The following is a 12,425-nucleotide window of genomic DNA, read 5'->3' as shown; positions in this document are numbered from 1 at the left end:
GCGCGTCTCAGACTGCGAATTAATGCGCATGCATGCTACTTAAATGGGCTCAATGGATAAAGGCAGTCTGAACCGGCACGCCCAAAAAACATTTGACAAAAAAATCAGAATTGTGCATTATGACCTGCGGTATGAACCTAGCCTATATGTTTGATAGCCCAGCACCTCCCAGATGGTGAGGCACGCCTAACCTCCCACCTCAGTTGCCTCATTATCCATGACCCAGCAACGGTGACACAACAACTCGACTGCCCAAGTCTGCAGCAGAAGAAGAGCCAAACACCCCCCTCTTCCTGCCCCCCCGCGCGAGCCTTCAAAAAGACTGAATGTTTAACGAATCTTGTGTTATGGTGACTCTGGAATCAGTCTGCCTCCTCGCCTGGGTCTGTCGTTGCCGTTTGACCGCTGTCGACCTGAATAAATTGTCAACTTATGTTTCAAAGCCTTTTCCCAGCTTTTAAAATGCAGTCAGTACAATGGGTTAAGACTACGGTGAACGCGCGGAGATTGGTCTTTTGGCCGGGTTGTCGGAGTTTCGCCGGCCAGGGTCGTTGGAGCTGTCCAAGCACGGGTCCGGCGATGATTCCGGCAATCTGGCTAAAAGGTCAGATTCCTTCAGTATCTCCGCCAAGAACCTCACAGAGTAAGAGCTCAAATGCGACAAAATCATGACAAAACGCAGGCACACTCCAGCTTCCAAAAATATCCGAAGGACCACTCTAACATTTGAGATTTTCTAGCCTTGAAGCATTTGCAATCAGGAGAGCCCGAATGGCGCCCCGGCGTGACCTGTTGAAGACGGGAAGCAGATTTACGGCCTCCCGCTGCCTCCCCTGATATTCAAATGTTTTATTTTCACCTTGCGCCTAATGTCATTACTCCTGTGTCAGCAAGATTCGCCGCCCTCGCTCTTCCTTTTTTGGAATGCAAATGAATTCACGTGTACTAATATGGGATTACCCTGGAATGCGTCTGCAGCCGAGCGTGGGTCGCACCAGACCCCCCCTAACCCGGCAGCCCCCACGCTGTCGTGAAAACACAATACGAGCCCCTGTCGACTTATCAAAAGAGCTGATATGGCGCTTTCGCCCCCGGTGCCGGTTTTTATGCCTGTTCCTGTTGAATACGGCGTCGTAAAAAAACTGGCATAAAAGCTCAGCGGAGGTCTGGGGGAGCAACGTAAACAATGTATGCGGCTAAAATAGCAGGAGAATGCAAAATAATGGATGCTCGCCGTTCCTACCTAGCCAAAATTGAGGCGCGTCAATCGCTACTAAATTCGATCGGTCGCCGTAACATCCCACATCGTCAAGCCACTGACCGTCCTAAAAAGACAACACAAAGAAAATATTAATCCATAAGCAGATGTCCAACTGATTTTGACTGTGAATGACGTTTAGGAAACCTTAAAGTGCATACGACGGCATGAAAAAGTCTTAAATAGCATTATTATGTGAATTAAAATCATATTTTGAGACGATTCAACTGTATACAATAATTTGGAATGGCGCAGATGACAAGAAATTAGTCTTTTAATCTGCTGTTTAGCTCCCTCCTGTCGTCATAGCGCTCTAGCGTCCCCAACAGGTGGATGGCGTCAGCGGGAGAATAGAATGGACAAACATGCCTGTCAATGGCATTAAACTAATTAAATGCTATTAGAAATGAATGGGAAATTTGGACGTCCATGGCCGTCAATGGCAGCACCCTTCATAAGCGTCAATCGTAACGGGGAAGTTTGGGGGACATGTCCTACTGATATCTGGTCATTTCCTGTCGATTTGGGGACATTGTTTTTTTTTCCCCATTGAAAATGAATGGGAAAAATTTGGACATCCATGGCCGTCAATGGCATCGATTTACATAGGAGTCACTGGAATCCTACTATATCGGCATCAATAGAATGGACAAACAAACCCGTCAATGGTATTAAAGTATAATGCCATTAGAAATGAATGGGAAATTTTGACGTCCATGGCCGTCAATGGCAGCACCCTTCATAAGCGTCAATGGTAACGGGGAAGTTTGGGGGACGCGTCCTACTGATATCTGGTCATTTCCTGTCGATTTGGAGACATTGTTTTTTTCCCATTGAAAATGAATGGGAAAAATTTGGACATCCATGGCCGTCAATGACATCGATTTACATAGGAGTCACTAGAATCCAACTATATCGGCATCAATAGAATGGACAAACAAACCCGTCAATGGTATTAAAGTAAATGCCATTAGAAATGAATGGAAAATTTGGACGTCCATGGCCGTCAATGGCAGCACCCTCCATAAGCGTCAATGGAATGAGGGACGTTTGGGGGACACGTCCTATTGATATCTGATCTTTTCCTGTTGATTTGGGGACATCAATTTTCATACGTGTTAATGGAATTCAAGTATATCGGCATCAATAGAATGGACAAACAAACCCGTTAGTGGTATTAAACAAAGTAAATGCTATTAGAAATGAATGGAAAATTTGGACGTCCATGGCCGTCAATGGCAGCCACCCTCCATAAGAGTCAATGGAATGAGGGACGTTTGGGGGACATGTCCTATTGATATCTGGTCTTTTCCTGTTGATTTGGGGACATTTTTTGTTTTTGCCATGGAAAGTGAATGGGAAAAATTTTGGGACGTCCATGGCCGTCAATGGCATCGATTCACATATGCATCAATGAAATCCAAGTCCATTAACAACAATAGATTCGATATGCATGGCCGACAGTGGCATCAATGCAATGTAAATTCCATTGGAAATTAATGGGAAATTTTCCCAATAGAAATGAATGGGAAAGTTTTGGCAACTTTCCAGGGAACCGTCATTTTTTTTCCAAATTATGTGATTTGGTCAAAAATTGTAGGACTAGATACATTTTGAAACTTGCGAAAAAATAAAGGAATTAATACGCAAAATCAGCTGAATCTTTCGTCCTTCTCATACAACGGTACGGCCGGATAGTGAAGAGGACTCCTTCTACCGTACATGTTACAGCGCCCTCTTAACTCGAGACTGGAGCTGGAAGTCACTCATTTTCATGAAATTGAATATATAAAACGATGGCTTCCACACACACCCAAGCGGTCCATTTCATTCAAGAGCATAAAACATTGTGTGAAATATGAAATAAACATGCTTTTTGGTGTCATAAGCATTTTAAATTGTGGGTTAAAATTTAAACAATATATTTGGAATGTAATGTTGAGCAATGACATATAGTAGTGAGATTTTTTGTCTTTTTCAGAAATGACAAAGTGGCGTCTTCATAAATTAGTCGCAGTTCCCACAGTTGCGGATGACAGAGCCGCCATCCGCCGCTGCGTAAATCCAGGTCACATCGGGTTTTTAATGGCTGATTTATTGGGACTCGACGAGGGGCCGCGCGACAAAGATCCTGTTTTAAAGTGCATTACCTCCATGCAGTAAATATTCCGGACAGCATTAACATTTTGATGGCGGCCATCCATAGTCACCTTTCGGGGCCCGTCTTGTTTTTCCTCACTCCGCTCGCATCGGTGTCAGTCGCTGTCGTGTTCATTTTTTTATAACCCTGTGAGTTCTGAATCAGTTATATTTTGACTATATTTGTCAAATGTTTTTGGGCTTCAAGGAAATGAAATGACACAGTCAATTTGACCAAAGGAGGAGAATGAAAACAGTATTTGAGCTCAGCCCATTGTTATTTTTTAGCAACATTAAAGCCTTTAGAACAGTAGAAAGGTTTCTTTAGTTTGTTTTGTAAAGGTATTTCTTTGATATTTGATCATTTTACTTGATATATTCATTACTCTTGTGTTTTTGATCCCTCTTCATTGCGCATTTTTTGGCTGGTGCAATTCATACAGGTAGTCCCCAGGTTGCGAACGAGTTCCGTTCCTAGGCTGGCAACTTACCGCAATTAACGAAAGTCTGAATTAACTGTTTAAGTACCCAAAAATACCCCTAAATCTTAAAATAACTGTCCATAAACATGTCTTATACGTCATTGTAACGTCCACCCCAAGACGTTGGGAGCTATGTCCTAGCTCAGGGGTCACCAAACTTTTTCCTGTGAGGGCCACATAACTTTTCCCTTCTCTGATGAGGGGCCGGATCAGTTTGTAACAGAAAAAGTGTGACGATTGCAGGAGTGCCTAAATGTAAAAATGTATTGTTTTTCAGAAAGCCACAATCAAAGAACCCTTTCTGGATTCTTCACGGAACAAAATAAATAAATAAATAAATAAAAATATTATAATATAATAAAATAGAATAATAATTAGTAATAACACTACTAATTAAATAGATAATAACCAAATAACCCTCTCTGGGTTCTTCACAGAAAAAAGTCAGGAAATAAATAACACTATTGAGAAAAAAAACAAAAAAAACAATACTGTTCAGGGGGCTGGACTAAATGTGGAGGCGGGCCATATCCGGCCCGCGGTCCATAGTTTGGGGACCCCTGTCCTAGCTAGACACCAAGCTAAGTTGTAATTTTTCCACTCCCTCTCTGAGTCAGCTGCGTGACTTCATGTGTAAAGTGGTATAAAAAGTATCTGAACCTTTTAGAATTTCTCACATTTGTGCAAAAAATCACCATCAAATGTGATTTGGTCTTTATCAAAATCACACAGATGAAAAAACTGTCTGCTTGAACGAAAACCACCCAAAACATTTATAGGTTTTCATATTTTGATGAGGATAGAATGCAAACAATGACAGAAGGGGGGAAAATAAGTAAGTGAACCCTCTGCCTAAGGAGACTTAATGAGCAATTGAAAGCAATTTTTACCACACATTTTAAGTCAGCTGTGTGCCCAATCACTGAGGAGTGGTTTAAAGCTGTCCTAACCACTATAAAACACACACCTGGTAAGAAATGTCTCGAGAAGCATTGTCTGATGTGCATCATGGCTCGGTCAAAAGAGCTGTGAAGACCTGCGATCAAGGACTGTTGATTTGTATGGAAATGGAGAGAGTTTGGCACTGTTGCTTCTCAGCGCAGAATACTCAGAGGGATAAATAAGAACCCTAGCGTGTCTGCTAAAGACAGAAATTACTGGCACAGTCCAATATCTCTGTGCATACATCAACTATATTTAAAACTATGGCCAAGAATGGGGTTCATGGGAGGAATCCACAGAGGACTGCAATGCTGTCAAAAAAAAAAAAAACATTGTTGCTCATTTAGTGTTCGCAAAAAGGCAATTGGACACGCCACAGAAGTTTTGGCAAAATATTTTGTGGACTGATGAAACCAAACTTGAATTGTTTGGGAGTTACACACAACGTCATGTGTGGAGGAAAAATGGAACAGCTCACCAACATCAACACCCCACGGTGAAGCATGGTGGAGGGAGTATTATGATTTGGGGCTGGTTGGCTGCCTCGGGGCCTGGACAACTTGCTATCATTAATGGAAGAATGAATTCAAAGGTTTTGCAGGAAAACCTGCCGGCTGTCTGACAGTTGAAGCTAAAAAGAGAATGGCAATGATCCAAAACACAGAAGTAAATCAACTTCAGAATGGTTTCAGAAGAACAAAATACACGTTCTGGAGTGGCTGAGTCAAAGTCCAGACTTGAACCCCATTGAGATGCTGTGGCAGGACCTAAAGACAGTGATTCATCCCAGGAATCTGACTGAAGTACAGCAGTTTTGTAGAGAAGAATGGGCCAAGATTAGTCCTGATCGATGTGCTAGACTGATCTGCAGCTACAGGAAGCGTCTGGTTGAAGTTATTGCTGCCAAAGGGGGGAGGCCACAAAATATGAAATGTGATGGTTCACTTACTTATTTTTCCCTCTTCTGTCACTTTTTTGTATACTAACCGCATTAAAATATGAAAAGCTATAAATGTTTGGGTGGTTTTAATTAGAGCAGTTTTTTTCATCTGTGTGATTTTGACAAAGATCAGATCGCATTGGACGGTGATTTTATGCAGAAATGTGAGGAATTCCAAAAGGTTCAGATCATTTTTCATACCACTTTACACGCGCCCTTACTCACATGCGGAAGTACTACCTGCTCTGCGCTTTCTGCGCCGAAATAAAAGCACGAATCACAAAACAAAAGTCAACATTATAATCCATTACAAATTTCCCCAAAGGGTAGAAGAGTAATATTAACAAAATTCAGTAAAAAAATTAAATATTGTCGGGTACAATAAGGTACTGTTCAGTATGCGACCCAAGACTGGAGACAGAATGGCGGACGAAATTGCGACGTCGTAAAGTTGAAATCACCCAAGTCAGGTACGTCGTAACTCGGGAACTATCTGTACTTCAAAAAAATACTGTGACATAGATGCTAGTAAAATTCCACTTGCTGGTGTGCCACTTCATGGATTAACATGGGTGCCTGCCAATTTGCATTTGGAATAACAAAAAGTGTATAGGTTGAAAGGTTGGGACAGCTCTTCTTGAAGGGGACGTTTGTCCTGGCTGGTGAAGGAATTTGACCTTCTAGCCAGACCACCGGACCCGCGCTGGTGCAGCTCCAACGGCCCGGGCTGGAGAGACACCGACAATCTGGCCAGAAGGCCAAACACCGCGCGTTCACCTTAGTCTTAACCCTATATTGCCAAATGTATCACATTTGATACAGCTAAAATTTCATAATTTTAAGACTAATTCAGAATTTTGACATTTCTTTTTGAAAAAAAAAATAATAAAACGATGGATGCAAGTCAACACATGCATCTGCAGGTTCCATGAGAAAAACAAACATGATTTAGCAAGGGTTATAGATATCTGAGCGCTTACTACACATATTCATTTTGACTTTTTACTTTACTTTTCAATGCAAAAAACACAGTCTTATATTCGGACCAATACGGTACTAATACGAACTAGAGCTTTTTGAAGTCTTTCATTTTCTCGTAATTATTATAATGCTGGGCATTGTTGATGGCTCCGGAGGGTCATTCAATTTAGCACATTAGCGGCTTTTGTCAAAAACGAAAGCTCGAGCGCTACGGCTTAGTCGCTCGCGTCGACCGGACCCCCCCCCCCCCCCTCCGTCTCCGCCGCCGTTCTCAGCACATTTTCCACTCGGCTGATAAAATAAGCCACACTTTGATGAGCTTTCGGCAGGCCCGCGGTGCTTATGGCTCAGTAAACGCTTTTATAGAGAGACGCACCGCAGGCCCTCGACTGGAATCGGCCACATGGCGCGTTCTCATATGTTTTCATATTTCTTTAGTTTCCTGACGGGAGATTGGTGGACTTTGTCCCCATCTTGGAAAAAAAAGGAATACTTGCAACTTTTGCCTGGAGGAAGTATGAGTGTTTGCCTGAATGGTCCTGCTTCTTTTCATTCTGATAGTTTGACTACGACGTGTCCTTGATGCGGGAAAGGCTTTTAGACTATTGAGCGTGTCAATGTAGCTCTTTGCAAATTTTCTGCTACACTGCAGAGAATAAATATACACCCACACAGTTTTTTAAAAGAAAAAACTCTTTAAACGTATAGGTTTTTTGTGCACCGCCTCGTTTCAAATGGATTGGACGTCGACTAGTGGTAAACTCATGGACTCGCTGACAGTTTATTTGAATGCAAGCGCCCAGGGGTTAATTTAAAACACTCTGAAGAAGTATCGCAGGTTCTTTCATTCTCTTGAACAGGAGATGACGACACACAATTCAGGAACAAAAAGCAATCATCACCGAAGATAAATGCGCTTATTAAGAGCAATCATAAGCTGGCTGGTGAAGGAGTACCGGTTCTCTAACGGTTTGCATTATTCTAACATACTTAATATAATCAATCAGGGAATAGTATCGTTTCTCGTATTTACTGTTTGACTGTTTGTTTACTCTAACACACCCAATATATTTAAAAAAAAAAAAAAAATAGCCCACTTATACCATAGTTTAAGGAAAACTAGCACAATGTATTTGACATAGGGCATAAGAGATACATGACACCTTCTTGTCACGGAAGCCCAACATGTGCGTCATGCAACTGACTGAGCAAGATTGACACTGACGAGCCCATGTCTGCACCACCAAATCAGTTCTCCCGGACAGTCCAGAACAAATGGCGGAACGCCCTATCCCAACACAAGGAACAGCGGAGAACGCCCGATATCCAACTGATAACAGCTAAGACTCCAAGAGCCCCTTTGACGCTGAGGTGGCAAAATCCACAACCCTCGTTGCCCTGACAACAGTAACTCCCGAATCCTCCTGTCCAATCCACAAACGGACAATAATTCTAAACAACGCCCAAACACACCCTTCTTCTGCCAACAGCCCGCTCCGCGAGAGCCTTCGAATGACTGAATGTTTAACTAAGCATTGTCATTTTTCCTCGTGAACCTTTTGTTGACTTGTGATATGGTGACCTTGCATCCTCGCCTGGATCCCTCCGTGCTGTACGATTGCTGTCGACTCAGAATAAATTGTCAACTTGTGTTTCTAAGCTTTTTCCAGCTTTAAAAATGGAGTCAGTACAAGGGGTTAACCCTTTCATGCCAGCAATATGAAGCAATTATCAGAGAATCCCAAAATTTGAAAAATAAGGTCCGAATGAAACCTTTTTTTCAAATTTGTAAAAAGAAAAGTCAAAATGAATTTGTGTAATAAGCGCTCAGCTATCTATAACCCTTGCTAAATCCTGTGTTTTTCTCATGGGACCTGCAGATGCATGTGTTGACTTGCAGCCATCATTTTTTTTTTTTTTTCAAAAAGAATTGTCAAAATCCTGAATTAGTTTAAAAATCATGAAATTTTAGCTGTATCAAATGTGATACATTTGGCAATATAGGGTTAAGACTAAGGTGAACGCGCAGTGTTTGGCTTTTTGGCTGGGTTGTCGGACTCCCGCCAGCCCGGGTCGCTGGAGCTGCGCCAGCGTGGGTTCGGCAGTTCGGCTGGCGTGATTCCGGCAATCTGGCTAAAAGCTCCGATTCTTTCAGTAGTTATTAGCTAGCTAGCACCATGAGCCCGCCAAAAGCTCATCAAAGTGTTGCTGATTTTATCAGCTAGTAACTAGCTAGTTAATATCATTACTATTCCTGTGTACTTATGTTTTCCTCCAATGTTGGATGTATATTTGTTTAATGTAAATTCCGGGTCCAAAGACTTAAATCAGATCGTTTCTTCCTAATTTTCACGTAACGGGACAACTTCACTTGAGGCCTTTTTGTGTAGGAAAAATGTGACACTCTCGAGCACCGAATGCTCATTGCCAAATTGACAAAAGTAAGCCGTCAAACTGTTTATCTCAGTGGCAGAATACCGCATTGTTATGCCAGTCACATTAGTCTTTATTTGGAATACGCGCACACTCTACACAACCCTGTGATCAACCTTGTAGGAGAACATATAAGTCAATAGAGGGGAAAATTGTATGGGTGACACGAGTGGGACTTGACACCCGAGGTCCCTGACGTGGGGAAGGCGCACGTCGGCCGCATGTACAATCGCACGTTGAGCATTCGACTTAATGCGGAAATACTGCGTTTGCTCAGTGGAAGGTCGACGGTCAAGGCCGTGGAGATACGGGCCGAGACGGACGTGGGAGAACGCACTTCAAATGAGTGCCGCGAGACGAGGATTATCGTCATTGGGATGGTTAGTCGTGTAAGTGCTCTCTTCCCGTGTGGGATTAAACTACACACGCACAGACAAAACTGATTAAGAGAAACAGTCTGGAAGCAAAGACTAAGAAGGCAAAGTGTCAAAAACCAGAAATAGACATATCACGAAAAAATACTCATGGAATTAACTGAGAGGGTCGAACGAACATTCATTCGCCGCCATCCCTCCCACTTCAAATGGTTGCGCGTCTATCGATGTCAATGGCAGTCAGGTAGTTAAACCTAAAGCTTGACAAGTGAAATGACAAGCATGTGAACATCAATCGAAATGACAGTTGGACAAATTATGATCGCAAAGTTTCTTGTTTGAGCATTTAAATATGGTAAAGTGTTACCAAATTGTCCACATACTCTCAATTACGGCCACACACACATTCTATGACTTCTGTAGTCGGCATCATATCATATCATAAAACGTATAGCGTGAAACAAAAACCATGACATAAACCCTAGCATAAAATATAAGACATAAACCATAGGATATAAAACATAAGACATATAAGACAACGCAAGACATATAAGATGAGGCATAAAACAACATAAAACATAACATGAAACATATAATATTAAACATAAGACATATGACAGAAGACATAAGGCATAAGCCATGACATAAGACATACAGTATAAATGTTATGACAAAATGTTTTGTTATGTTTGATGTTCTATGTCAGACGTCCCCAAACTACGGCCCGCCTCCACATTTGATCCCTTTTTTTTTTCTCTCTCAATAGTGTTATTTATTTCCTGGCTTTTTTCTGTGAAGAACCCAGAGAGGGTTATTTGGTTATTATCTATTTATAGTGTTATTATTATTTATTATTATATTTTATTTTATTATACTATATTATTATTTATTTTATTTACTTTTGTTCCGTGAAGAATCCAGAAAGGGTTATTTGGTTATTATCTATTTATAGTGTTATTATTATTTATTATCATATTTTATTATACTATATTATTATTTATTTTATTTGCTTTTGTTCCGTGAAGAATCCAGAAAGGGTTATTTGATTGTGGCTTTTTGAAAAACAATTTTTAACATTTAGGCACTCCTGCAATCGTCACACTTTTTCAGTTACAAACTGACCCGGCCCCTCATCAGAGAAGGGAAAAGTTATGTGACCCTCACAGGAAAACGTTTTGGGGACCCCTGAGATATATTTTATGTTATGTTTTATGATATTACAAAACATAAGACAAAGCATAAGTGATATAAGACATATGACATAAGACGTATGAAATAAGCCATGTTATGACAAAATATGTTGTTTTATGTCTATGTTATACGTTTTATGTTCTATATTTTATGTTATGTTTTATGATATAACAAAACATAAGACATATGGCAAAAGACATAAGACGTATAAGCCGTGATATAAGACATATGACATAAGATGTATAAAACATGTTATGACAAAATATGTTTTGCTATGTTTGATGTTCTATGCAATATGTTTTATGTTATGTTTTATGATATAACAAAACATAAGACAAAGCATAAGACATATAAGACATGATATAAGACATATGACATAAGACGTACAGTATGAAATAAGACATGTCATGACAAAATATGTTTTTTTTGTTTTATGTTCTATATTTTATTTTGTATGTTTTATGATATAACAAAACATAAGACATAAGGCAAAAGAGATGGCTAATTATATATGATATATGAGATGACATATGGCTAAAACACCTGAGTGTTTTAGCCATATATCGGTTTTTAGAATACAATAGACTAGAATAGCCTTTTATTGTCACTATACAGCTTTTCAGTGCAGGACAAGTAAAACTCTCAAAAGTGACTTGCAAGAATAAAATTATAAACTCTAAATCAATACAAAATGTATGATGTAGTCCTTTGTTCAGGCAGTGCAAATAATCGACGAGAAGTAGGAGCAGTTGACAATGAAGGCATTGAGTGTTGCACATTAATATTGCATCTAAATAAGTATTGCACATAGAATATGTGTGAATAGAAGTGAAGTAGCAGCAGTTTGACAGTGAGGCATTGAATTTGGCACGTAAGTAAGTATTGCACATCGAATATTGCATGTAAATGCATATCGGACATTGGGTGATGCGGTGTTTGTTCCATATGGCTGTTCAGGGTGGAAATGGCTTTAGCAAAGAAACTGTTCCTCAGTCAATGAATCAGTTACAACAGTGATCAACATTTTTGCCAGTCACTGCCCCCCACACACAAAACAAATCTGATTCAAACATTAGATTAATCATGAGATAAATCAATGGTGAAAATGTTCAACTCTGAATCAGTGAAAATTTTACGTCGGCACAGATTCCCACTCAAAACGCGACCCCCGCCCCCTTCCTCCTCCTCACAAGGGTCCTGCGATATCTCGGTTGTCTCCTTTAGCGCCTGAATAGCCGCATTGTACTATTAGCCGGTTCTCTAGCCCCACCTGTCAAGCCGCGTCCTTGGCGCCTCGGGCCCACCCCCCATCCACGACACACATGCTGATTGAAACCGTGCACTCCAGCACACAAACACACTCAGATAAAATCAAATAAACACTCGTACACATAGCCTTTATTGGAACCACACGCGAGTGTGCCACTCCCATTGCCGAGGTTGCGTTCAGTGTGCTTCAGAACTCACCCGGGGTCAAGTTGCATATATGTAAGGCCGGGGGGGAGCGAGGGCACGCCAGTCGTGAGCCGAGCGCTTGAGCTCGCGAGCGGAAAACAGCGTTTAGAAGTAAACCGCTCGTAACTGGAGCCGGACCTTAAACCATTTGCAGATTCCCTTTCTATATTGTGGGGGGCCTTCCTGAGTCATCGACTGAATGGAAATAAATGCCTTGCTAATAGACACAG

General features: G+C 41.1%; 1 protein-coding gene across 2 annotated transcripts in view; it reads right to left on the bottom strand.

The window, feature by feature from the left end:
• LOC130928501 (adhesion G protein-coupled receptor L3-like) overlaps positions 1 to 12,425 on the bottom strand; it is a 231,677-nt gene that overhangs the window by 160,410 nt on the left and 58,842 nt on the right. For both annotated transcript variants that reach the window (XM_057855157.1, XM_057855158.1), the window contains exon 3: positions 1,244 to 1,325. The gene's annotated coding sequence lies outside the window, so the exon portion shown is untranslated. The remainder of the gene's footprint in view (positions 1 to 1,243; positions 1,326 to 12,425) is intronic.

This window comes from Corythoichthys intestinalis, chromosome 13 (assembly GCF_030265065.1).
Source record: "Corythoichthys intestinalis isolate RoL2023-P3 chromosome 13, ASM3026506v1, whole genome shotgun sequence".
In the NCBI taxonomy this organism is placed as follows: Eukaryota; Metazoa; Chordata; class Actinopteri; order Syngnathiformes; family Syngnathidae; genus Corythoichthys; species Corythoichthys intestinalis.
This window is presented reverse-complemented; position numbering and strand designations above follow the sequence as displayed.